This window comes from Sciurus vulgaris, assembly GCF_902686455.1.
Source record: "Sciurus vulgaris genome assembly, chromosome: 7".
Classification (NCBI taxonomy): Eukaryota; Metazoa; Chordata; class Mammalia; order Rodentia; family Sciuridae; genus Sciurus; species Sciurus vulgaris.
Window position 1 is genome coordinate 70,727,720 of NC_136467.1, and position 13,471 is coordinate 70,741,190.

The window sequence follows — 13,471 nt, forward strand, 5'->3', positions numbered from 1 at the left end:
GCACTTATAAAGAACCATCCATTTCTCGAAATTCTTCTTTGGTTCAGAACCACTAGACAGAATTGCAGTCAGCTTGGGGAAAGTAGGCCTGAACCAGTTATTAACAGAGGACTAAATTGAACATCAGAAAAGTTTTTGAATAGAGACAGAGAACCAAAACTTACGAAATGTGGCTTGGGGTCTATGTGACTGTATTAAACAAAGAGAACTTAGTTAAAATTAACTCACAATAGCCTAAATACAAATCAGCTCACTTTTCAGAAAGAAAAATAAAGTATGCCTAGTCCTTGTGGAATCTACATTGTAGTTGCCACCTTTTAGAGTCATAGATTTAGTGATTTGGGGAGTTATTTAAATTCTTTTAATCTATTTTTATTGATAAATGGTGAAAATGCCTTCTCTTAAGATTGTTTTGAGGTTGAATTAGGAAATTATTTTGGATGACTTCTTCAGTGTATAGCACATGGAAGTTGGGAAATAAAGTGTAACCAATAAATAAGCATAATTTTATTTTTTTTTTAAGATTTTTATTTTATATGTCAAAGGAATACAACTTGATATTGTGGAATACATATAGATGGTAAATGTTTACTATAGTGAAGCAAATTAACACACTCATCATTTCACACTTCCTCACCCCCTTTTTGTAGCAAGAGCAGGTTAAATATACTCATATAACAAGATTCCTAAATACAGTACAATTCTGTTAACTATAATCCTCATATTGTGTATTAGGTGTCTTAACGTATTCGTCCCATATATATGCTATGCTGTATCTTCTGACCTACATTTATCCTTTTCCTATCTCACCCTTGTCACTGGTATCCATATTTCTATTCTTTATTTTATTTTTTAGATTTCACATGTGAATACTATCATGCAAAATTTTTCTCTCTGTGACTGACTTATTTCATTTAGGATAATATATTCCAGGTTTAATATACTATGGAAAATGGCAAAATCATATTCTATATATATTCCTGTATATGTATACGCACAAACACACACACACACACACACACACACACACACACACACACAGATATGTAGATTAAGACTCATGTGCCACCTAAACATTTCACTCAGTCATGATCATTTGTGATGTTGATCCTACGAGATTATATTGGATCTAAAAAATTCCTGTCATTTAGCATTGTTACTATACTTTTTCTACATTTAGGTATTCTTAGTTGTATAATATGTGCCTTTATGTCTTAGTTGTCCACAGCATATAATACTGTAACATAACATACAGATTTGTAACTCGGAGGCAAAATGTGCACTAGGCCATGTAGCCTAATGTGTGGCAGCTTATACCATCCAGGTTTGTATTAAGTACACACATCACTTTCACACAACATATCTCTATTGTGTAAGTGACATATTTCTTTGTGTGTGTGTGTGTGTGTGTGTGTGTTTACATCTGTGTGTAAGACTGTGCATGTACAACTTTATCAGTTAAACAATCTTTTGAATTAAATAGCAAAGGGAAATGACTAGGAATAACTAAAACATTTTGAAGAAAATGATGTGCTATAAAGCTATGGAATTTAGAAAATATCAGGAAATAGGTAAGTAGCACAGTACAACAGAATACTCAAATGTGGAAATATGACATATGATGGAGGTAATATGATTAAATCCTACTATAACATTTATTATAGTACATATAATAAATGAAAATAAATTCAGTAAAGACAATTTTGAAGATAATATCAAAGTCTATTGTGTGACTATTGGTAGAAGAAGGAATTCCCAGGAAACAAGCAAGTTCTAGAAGAAATGTTTGATGAAATTGACCATAAAAATGAGAATGTAATCTTCATAGTGGGAGAAAATGTCGTATGTATTTGACAAAAAAAGTAAACATAATACACATATTTTTAGAAAAAATAGAAAACTAAATAGAAAACAACCTAATCAAATAAACAAACAGGAATGGGTAATCAATTAGGCATAGAATACAAAATAGGAAATTTCATATATTTCTGATAAAACTCTAAATTTTTAAAACTGCTTAGATTAACAACCCCTCTCAAGACAAAATTTATCTTACAAATGAAATTTAAATACACAATTTCAAAATACTTCACCATATGATTTTTCTATAATCAATAAGTTATAATTGAAATTTCAAAGTTATATAAATTTCTGGTAGAAAACAGAAATTTCAAGTAGAAAATGCAATGGGATATGTTTCTTTCCATTTGTAGAATTGAGAAAAAAAATCTTAACCTAATTTTTTCTAAAATTTTTACCTTGTCTCTATCTTTATCTCTAGTCCGTCCGTTCCCCTGTTTTTCTCTTTCTCTTTTCCTCCTTTCTTTTCTTCTTAGTTTCAAAAAGTAATCACATAATCACACTGTAGAATTTGGAAGTTTTTTTTCTCTTTGAAAAAGTGTAAATTCAAACCCTTTAAATTATAAGCTTTTAAAGAGATGACCATTAAACAATCTAATCTTGTTTTAAACAGATGTCATTTTTCAGAAAATAATAACATGCATACAAGTAAAGCAAATTTATTGATTGCATTCTACTTTCTGTAGCCCTCTGAAATATTGATTTATTATTAATACCATGTACAAATTCTTATCTATTAATATACTCACTGAAAAAGTTGGATTTAAACAGCATATAAAATAATAGGTGTATTAATTCTGAGAGCTGATAAACAAGAATTAACATAGCCATAGCCATCATTTCCTATGATGATACACATTTTAATTATACATTTCTTTGAGGCAAAATCACTTCTACCTACAAATTTATAACATTGTCATCCTGTTTCTTTTAAATCGATATAGGTTAGAAAGCATTTCCCTTAATGAGGATCAAACTAATTGTCCATGAAAATGATATATCTAGCTAGCAAATTTTCTTCAATTCTAGGATATCACTAGTTCCATATGCATCAACTTTTGATATATAAAATGGATGGTCTTTACCACAATGACTGTTGCACTTACATTTAGACTCTCTTGACATATTGTCCCTGATAAACTGCCCATTTACAGAGCAAGGAGAATTCTTACTACATGAAAAAATTTTTACTTTATTGTATCCCATTGGGAATCAATAGTTAAAACCCTAGCTATATTGTCATCTCCACATTCAAAATCATAGTGTATTAAGACTTTTTCCACAGCTAACATCCTTGAGGTTGACATCTTCTTGTGACTGAGTAGATAGCAGCAAGAAATTCAATTACAGCCAGTCGGCTCTGTCATTGCACCTGTCTGCTTGCACGGGAAATGATTTGTAAATTGGGCTTTATCTTTCCCATCCCATAAATCTCCTGTCCGTAATTGACACTTGTCAGCATAGATGAATAGTGGGAGAAAGAAAACAGAAAGTAAATGAGTAGCCCACCTGGGAAAATGATGTCTTGTTGCCTTTGGGAGTCATTTACAAACAGCAGTACCTACAGGCCAGAGTTTCTATCCATAAGCAGGTGGCAAACACTTTGCCATTGAAAAATACAATACCAGAGCTGAATCCTAACAAAGAAAAGACAAAGGAATGATAATTAATATATAACTTTTCTCACTGAATGTAGACACGCATTCCCAGGAAATTGAATCTTCTCTCCCCTGTTTGTGATGCTTGCATATTGCTGCTGCACATTTTTAAGTATCAGGTTGGTGTCTGACCTGTCAAAATGCATTCATGAGGCAAGCATTTTGGCTGTCTTGGGAGTTGATATTGTCACTTGTTACACAATTCAACATCAGTTCAAAGTTGTTTGATACCAATGTCGACAGATTGGTTTTTAAAAGACATAAAAATGATGATATTTTCTTTCAGATGTCAAAGGAAGAAACAGGGGATTTCATAAAGATGATCTTGGGAGCAAGTACTAACCATAAAAACATGACAGATAAACCTTCAAATCAAATTTTCCAAAACGGCTTATTTAACTTCACATCTCTTTCTGAAGTTTACCTCAAATAGTGGAACTCATATTTTAAAACAAATGAAAAGATTTCAGAATTTATTAATAACCGTTTCACATACCTAAGAATTCTGAAAAAAATCTTTCTTAAACCAAAATGTTGACTATTTGAAATAATAAAAAAAAAAAAACTGAATAAAGTTAAAGGACAGTAGAATGAGTATTTTTCAAACTACATGTATGAAATTTGAAAAAAAAAACACTATATACATAAGTATGATTTCTACACTTGATTTTTTAAATAATTTAATACTTTAGTGTCATAATTTCACTATCTTTTAAATCATAAGCTTTGTATTGTGAAAAATTATTTTGTCATTTATTTGGAATTTTACAGGGCTATTTTTTATTCTGTATGATGTATAAATAGCTTCTAAGTTAAAAGAATAACATCTTTCTCTCACATTCCTCTTTGCTTCTACCAAATCAGAATGAATAAGAAAAGAATGAATACTGAAGTTTCTATCTCCTCCAATATAAGAGAAGAAGATCAGAAATGGAACATGGTAGGAAGGACATGGCATTTATCTTGAATACTTCCCATCACTATCTTCTAATCTAGCTCCCATGGTTCAGTAGGTTGTTTGCCCATCTGGCTATTGTTCACAGAAGTTGTTAACATTATGTTATACTTATGCTATGAAATGAAAGTTTGTCCAGCAAAGTTAAGTTTCTTAACTGTAGGTTATTGTTAGTGTAAAATAATTTATTTATGCCTGCTTTCTTATGCTGGGCTCATAAGCACAGCAGGGAATTTCTTGGTTATTGATCTAAACAAAAGGTACTCATTGCATAATACTGAGGCACTTCCACAACCTTTTAACTGGGTTAGCTTGGCCATGTGGCAGCATAACTAAAGAATAATAACAAAACCCTTCCCAATACAAGGAGTGCTGCAGTTTTGCCTACCCATTAGCAATTTTACAATAAAAAGTATATTTGATATTTTGTTCTAACTAGGATAAACATTCTCGATATAGATGTTTAAAATACTAAAGTAAAACTAAAAACTAGGTAGTGGTAGAATTGAAAATAGAGGTGCGTGCTTTTGTATTCACATGTGAAAACTTGTAAAACTTCTTGCCTGTCTCAATGTCATGAATCTTTCTGCTTCTTCCACAAACATGTATAAAGTACCTGCTCTGTGTTCACTACTGGGCAGAGTCCAGAAATGTAACCATAAATACAGTCTTGCCCCAGTGTGGAGGTCATGTTCTGGTAAGGGAGGAAGACATAAACAGGCGATTGCCCTAGTTGAGGAGGTCATATGAAGTACAAAACTCTGAGCTTTCAGTTCTCTTGAAGTTGTGAGAAGGGGTTTGCCAACAAGCTTGAGTGTAAAGATTTCCATGTAGAATACATTAAGTAACTAGAACCATGGATTCATAAAGTGGCATGACTAAGTAAAGATAAAAAGAATTATTTCCCTGTTAAGTAAACTCCAAAGCATTTTAAAATCCTAATATATAGATATGTGAAGGAAATAACAGGTAATTGATGCTGGAGAGTAAACAGTGGTCAACAGTATATCCAGGAGGGACTGGGGAAACTATTTCTGTTGTGAATGTAGTTATTTATTATATGCTCACCAGGCTAAACACATCTCATATTTTCTTGTTTAATGCTGTCAACAACCTGTCAGAGCTTGGTATTCTTGTTTCTATTTAAGAGATAAGAAAACTAATAAAAGAAATAATGGGTCCAAATCATACAATTTAAGGTATCCAACACTATAATTGTTAATTAGGAATTATTAAAGCACTTTAAGGCATCAGAATAACATGATGATGTGGTTCATTTTAGAACAGTTATCATGGATGCTCTAAAGACGTATTAAGTTATGCTTTCAAATCACTTAAAAATATATCAGTCAGGAAAAAAAGTTCAGGAAATGTTCCATTTTATAATTCATAACCAGCATTTACTGCAAAATACTTTATGTAGTATTATTATTACATGAGAGTTTGTATGCATAGTTTTACATTTTATGAAGCACTTGGTCAGGTTCTCTATTATCTCACACGATGAAAATAAATTATTTAGGAAATCATAATTAGAAGAGTGTACTCTTATAATGTGCACCTCACCAGATGCCCAAGTGTATCTCTCTCTGTGTACTTGAAATACTCAGGTCTTCAAATATATGACATTTAAAATACTTATGTTGTTTTAAAATTTCAGTTTGCATTCGAATAAAATAATGTAAATGGACTGAATATAAATGCTTCTTGGTTTTTTAAAGTCAATTTTGCACATTTATTCCTCCCTAAATGTCTTTCCTTTTAAGTAATGCATTTACTGAAAGATTGCCAATTGCTAAACATTTAAGTGACTTATGTTCCATATGTTTTCAAATTCTTTCAACACCCTTATAATTCCCATTTTACAGATGAAAAATATGTGACTCAGAGCAGTTTAGCAACTTGAGCGAGAAGGTAGAACTAATAAGAATAGGAATTAACATTTTCTGCATGATTTCAAGGTTTATGAAGAGACGAAGGGTAATCCTTGGCAATGCATATTCTTCCCTTTGTTTACTATAATCAACTATATGCATATGAAACAATTCTCCATCATATATTTTGTTGCCATTGTTCAACTTCAAGTATGAGAAATAAAACTTAATCTAGATAGGTTTGAAATTTTCCTGCTGCCTCTGGTATCTAATGGAATTACAGAGTCTATGTTCATTACAAAAGTGACATATATGAACATGCATGCAAATGTGTGTGTTTTCTTGACTAAGTGTTCTTCGTCACCTCATCTGAGGAAAATATATTGTTTGGTGTTCAATGTAAATCAAGGAGAAGCATCTTACATAGTTCTTGTTAAGTTTTTTTTTTTTTTAATAATTATCACTTGACACAAAAATTGTATATATTTATGGGGTACCATGTGAGGTACATAGTATAATGTTCAAATCAGGGTATAAATTCTATCTACTCATATATGTATTATTTGTGGTGAAAACTTTCAAAAATCTTTGTTCTAGCTTTTTTGAAGTATATGGCACATTATTGTTATTTATAATCACCTTAGTTCTTATTTCATGAATGTATAGCCTAATAATCTGGCACCAGAAAACTATTACATATACATTTAAATGTATATTACATATACATTTAAATAATATATTTTGCAACCTTTGTCAAATATTTTATTTGGTTGTGTGATTATATACTTAATGATAATTCTGTTTTGCCCTTAACTACAAAGCAAACGGAAATGCGTAAAACACTAGAATACTGTCAAATTCAGAAGTCTTTATGTTAAAATACTACATGAGGAAATTTCCATTCAAAATAAATTCTTAATAAGTACTAACCGTACAGAATATGCCTTTCATTTTTCATTTATATGCAACACTTTCTAAGCAAAATGTTACAGAATTGCTTTGTTTGCATCCAAGACAATTTAAAATAGAAATAAGTATAATGGAATTTTTCAGAGAATGGTGCCATTGGAAAAAAATTTTATTACTGGACAAAATAGAAAATGCCCTCATTTTAAAGAGCAATTGAGCATTTGTTGGTCAGTGAGTTACAAATAGTAAATGAACATCTGCGGAGTAGTATTTGTAATATCAACTCTTGGGACTCATTTCAGTTTTACCTTCATTGTATACAGGTGTGTGTTTTATGTTTTTGTTTTTCTAGTGATGATAAAATGAAGATTAGATATGAATGAGGTACAGTTACCTTTCAATGAACCATTCATGTGACTTTTTGCCAGGCTACTCGTCTTCAAATGCTAGAGCAGCAAGATCCTGAAGAGCTATGCTGTCATTTAGTGAAATAAGGTTGATGTGTGAAATGTAGTGGAAAGTACTGATAGCTTACATTGCTTCACAGCTCAGGAAGCAGATTCTGTTCTCAAGTTTTGGTGAGTGTCTGTGGATAGGTAACTGATTTAAGGCAAAAGAAATTAAAATTAATCTAAAACTAAAATTAAAATTAAAAGAAATAGAGGTGAGGGGTGGGAAAAGAAGGAAGAAATTCTTTATATTGCAAAGGAAAATTTTAGATAATTTAAAGTTTTCAAATTTTATAACAAAATTTCTCTGATTTTCATGAACTCAGTTCCTCAGGATTAGATGTACAAAACTACTCACAGAACTAAAGAAACTTCAAAAGCTCTTTCTCATATTTTGGGTCTTATATGAATAGAGTGCTGAAAATGCATTGATTTAGGTAAAAATGGTTTGTTATTTCATAATTTGTGAATATTTTGTTTTCTACCCAAAATAGTTTTGAGGTCAAGGGAGTATAGTAAATGAAAACCCTTTATCATAATGACCATTTAAATGAAAATTCAAGGGTATTGAAAATAGCATTTTTGATAAGCTGTGTTTTATTAACAAGTATACTGTGCATAACCAAAGATTTCATATGTTCTACTTGATCTTCAAATTTCTGGGCAGGTACATAGCCAAATGTAATGAAAGAACTTGATTGAATTTAAAGTATTTGTTTAAAATAACATAAAATAAAGCCTCAGAATACTGTTAGCATTATTTTAGGTACATTTTTAAAACTATCAGTTTAAAATCTTTGTAACTTACTAGTTTGAGTTCACTGTTGTCAAAATTTGTCTTTCTGATGTATTAAAAATCACTAAAAATTAAATTGCTGATATTCATTATTAACCTAACCAAAAATACTTAGAACAATTTCTTTCCTTTTAAAAATTTGTGATGTTTGTCCCTTAGAGAATTGCAGTAGCCACTGTAAGCACTAGTTAAAAATAAAAAGTCTGAGTTTTATTTTGTTTTTGTTTTTGCAGTAAAGGGGATTGAACCAGAGCCTTAGGCATGTCAGGCAAGTGCTTTACCCTTGAGCTATATCCCTAGTCCAAAAGGTATAATCTTAAGAAATATGTACAACTTTGTAGAATTGTACAAAATAGTTTCATTTCTTCCCCTTGAGAAAATAACCTAGAACTTAGAAAGTTTCCTTCCCATCCCAAATGAAAATATTAGATAAATGAGATTTGTTATTCATTCATTAAGCCAGAATTTAATGTGTGTTTAAAGGTGGGTGATGTGCTACACAGTGGTAATATTTTGGTCAGCAAACATGGCTACCTCCCACCTTCTTGGAATGCATAGTCTCATGAGGAAATTCACTTTCATCAAATAATCATACAAACGAATGTCATTTTGCATGTTTAAAGTGCTACTAAGGGAGGTTTCAGATTCCTGGGAATTTTACCTAGTTAGACAATTTAGAAAAGTTAGTTTAAAAAACAAGAACAAAAGCATAATGGCATTTCAACTTGGTATTCAAAGAAGCTTGGCACTGTTAAGGAACAGAAAAGTGTGGGGGATGCACAGAACAAGGGATATTACACATGGTGAGGCTGGAATGATAGTGGAATCAGATAATAAATTATGCTAAGGCTTATGGTTCTTATTCTAAAATTTATAGTGAATGGAATATTTTTAAACAGCTTACATTAGATATAATTAGCATACATTAAAATATATACATTTCAAATGTATAATTCAATGATTTTTAACAAATGTACTTAATTGTACCACCATCACCACTATCTAATATTAGAACATTTCCATTATCCCAATAAGATCTCTCATGAACATTTATAGTTCCTGTTCCCACCCCTAGGGTTAGGAAACCACTATTCAGCTTCACATCTCTATAGAATTGCCTATTGTGGACATTTCTTATAATCAGATGCATTCAGTGCAGGTCTTATATATGTGGCTTCTTCTACTTCCCATAATGCTTTTTGAGGTGCATCCATCCTATAATGCATGGATTGTCCACTCATTTGTATTGATCTTGTAGTCTTGTATATATTTCACTCTATCTGTTCACCAGTTAATGAACTTTTGTATTGTTTCTACATTTTGACTATATGTATAACATTGCGTGGGTATTCATCTTCAAGTCATCAGGTAGACCTGTGTTTTTATTTTTTGTGGATACACAACCAAGAGTGGAATTGATGTGTCATATAGCCATTTTACATCTAAAATTTTAGAAAATTTCTTTTCCAAACTGGCTTAACCATGAATTATAGTTTTCCACATCCTTGCCAACATTTGTTATTGTATATCTTTCTTATTAGTTATTCCAGTGGGTTTCAAGTGATATCTGAATGTGTGGTTTTGATTTTCCTAATAACTAATGAAGATGTGCGTCTTTTCTTGTGACCTTGAGGGAATTTGACAGTTGATTGAGGAGAAGGGGCTTGCAAAGTGGACAAAAATATTAGAAGACAGCTGAAAATCTAGAAGAAAGTATATCATGGAATCAAGGGAAAAGGGAAATAATGATTATTGATAATTATGTTACTGAAAATTCAAGAAAGGTAGGTTTCATCTGTACATCTTTCAGAATAGTAAGATGGAGTTATTTGTCATCTTGACAATAATTCACTTAACAGCATGAGATGGACTGAAGCCAGACTGGAGAAGGGTGAAGCTTAAATGACTTAAGAAATGGAGAAAAGAAATCCAGACAAGTTTAGGTTTTTGTTTGTAGTGTCATATTTGGTTGTAGAAGAAAGAAGAGATTCCCCAGAAGGACATAAAAGATTATGAAACAATTTTATTTTCATGGAACAGGTTGAGTTCATGTAAGGCCTTTTTGGTAAAATCCACTGGACAGGAAGAGACTGGTTATGTAAAAGAGAAAAGGCAATTTATAGTGCATTGAATTTATACATTTGTTTAATATTCATTAAGTCCCTAAAACATGCATAATGAATTTCTTACTAGTATTGTGAATCAATTTTACTTTTTTTACATGTATTTTTCAACTGTAAAATGATTTAATCAAGCAATGTTATTGGAAGTTGTTCTTTTTGTAAGTACTTTATTCATGTTAGTTAACACATTATTCATGCCATCTAGTAAATGACTTAACTTATTGGAAATTAGTTTCAATCACCTAATGTGACTGGTTCAGGTATGACCTCTACCATATTCAAGTGTTCTACAATTACATGGTCCTACAGTGAAAAGATAACCTGAAATAACTCCCAGATGTGGCCAAACAAGAAATAAATATTTCTCTCACCTTCCTTTTAAGCCTTGACAGATGAAGGCTAAATGGTACCATAAATATCCCTCCAAGTCCTGGTTCACAAAATATTTCTTTTTGTCCATGATCTGGTGCCATCACTTAGGGAATGAGAATCAATTCCCCTATTACTTCCTGTTCTAAATATAGAAAATAAATTAAACTGATGGGGAGGGGGTCAGGTTAAGTTCATAATCTCCCTCTTCCCTGCAATTGAGAAGGTAAGGATGGCAGATACTGCTAGTTTCCTTCCTAACATCCAGTGCTTTCTTTTTATATATTGTCATTTCTCTTTGAGTTGAATGCAGCAGTGCCCTCAACTTAGTTTTAAAAACTCATTTCTTAGCTCAGGAATGGGATTGATGAACTGTAAATAGAAAACTGCCAGAGTTGACTGGAAAAATAATTTTTCCTACTTTACTTTAGGTCCTGAACATTTGTATTAGCTCTTCCTTCACAATGCCTTCCTCCTAGATGGGATGGCCTTAGTGGCAGCAGAAGCAGCCTATTGCAACCATAAGAGAAAGGCTGTGAAATCAACTTTATAATCTTCAATTACTAAATGAACAAATTATATACCTATCTTTGGAATACTTTTTTTTTTTGCATGAGAAAAAACAGCCTGTATTGCTATTTATTTAGGTTTTCTGAATTGCAGACAGACTAACTCAGAGAAAGGGAAACTTCATGAAATAAGTCCAGGAAATAAGCATTTCACACTGAGTAGATCATATTGTCCATTACAGTTCCTCAGCTCTCATGCTTTTAGCACAACAGCCGGAGAGACAACATGTAAAAGGGTTCAGTTGTGTTCCAATTAAACTTTATATACAAAAACAGGTGGCTAGCAAGATTAGACCCATGGGCCATCAACTCCTGCTTTATCTGAGGAAAGGTGAAACTGGGGATATTGTCTTCCTTGTTTTTATGTCCTAATTAATTATCAAGGTGAGTATTTGTGGCTGGAGAATATTTAATAGAAATGTAGTGAAAACTCCATATATGGCAAGAGAAGGGAAGGAGGCAAAATTGAGCTGTTTCTGTCTCTAGCTAAGAGACACCAGAAAGTTGAGAGGATTCAAGGAAATCTGAATTCTTGTATTGAAGCACCTGCATTTGATAGTAATAACAAACATATTTTATTCATTGAACTGTTTTTTTTTCTGTTTTGAATATGTAGTAGCTATTTTAGTCAGCTTTTTCACTGCTGTGACTAAAGGACCTGACATGAGTAACTGTAGAGGAGGACAAGTTTATTTGGAAGCTAATGGTTTCAGAGATCCCAGTCCATAGACAGCAGGCTCCATTCCTCAGAGCTAGAGGTGAGGGTGAACATCGTGGCAGAAAAGCGTGGAAGAGGGAGGCAGTTCACGTGATGATCAGAAAGCAGAGAGAGAGAGACTCCACCCTCCAAAAACAAAATATATACTCCATATCTATGCCCTCAATGAACCACTTCCTCCACTTACACCCCACCTGCCTCCAGTTACCACCCAATTAATCACTGATGGGATAAATTCACAACTTAATCCTCTGAATCCTCTCACATTGTCTCACAAGTGAGCTTTTGGGGGACACCCCACATACAAATTATAACAGTAGTATTAAAACAGAATAGTTTTCAACACCTTTTCTGTGCAAATGTACAATATTTGAACAACATTCTGGGTCAAATTCATTTTGGGGGGCTAGTCTGGCAGTCTCTTATCATATTGTTTCTTTGGTAAATGAAATTCAAGTTAGAAACAATAATGGATTAACTTTTGGAATAAAACTTACTCATAAATAGTAATTCTGCCTACTTGTAACTTTTCATCATAAGCCAGATATTCCCAGTGCATGAAAGTAACTCCTGAGTATCAACTGGGGGCTTCAGGAAGCTGAATTAATTTTCTTTTCATAATAAGATATTATATAGTAAATTAACACCATATTGTACCATTGGTATCCTACAGGTTTCAGAAATTTAATGTAGTATTCACTTATGCCTAACCTTTACTTGGTAGTATTTTATAGATTTCAAGCAACAACTTTAAAATACAAACTGTAAAGCTGAGGGAAATATATTTAGCAGACTATATGAAATGCTTAGATTCCAATAGACTTTTGTAACAAAGTAGTAAATCTTGATGGGTGTAGAGAACTTATTATTTAGCGTGCAAATTTGTTAAGTTTATAAACTTTTAAGAAGAAATTCATTTAGAATACCTGGAGCAATTGAGATAACCGTTTTTAATCGCATATTTTAACTGAGGTCTTAATGAGTCCATCTTCATTAGGTTCCCTTCCTTTTCTTCTCCTCCTCTTCCTGCTCTTCCTTGTTAAGTTACTCTTCTCTTCCTGTTCTTTTTAAATAATTCATCTTATAATAAGATGGAAAATTAAAGTCAAATTAATTCTGACAATTAGCAGACTGATGATTTGAATTAAAATAAGACAAAATAAAATGAACAAACCACTAGTTAGGAATAAT

General features: G+C 32.1%; 1 protein-coding gene across 6 annotated transcripts in view; it reads left to right on the plus strand.

Annotated features, from left to right (window-relative positions):
- Positions 1–13,471, plus strand: part of EPHA7 (EPH receptor A7) — a 165,759-nt gene that overhangs the window by 109,425 nt on the left and 42,863 nt on the right. The window lies entirely within an intron of this gene.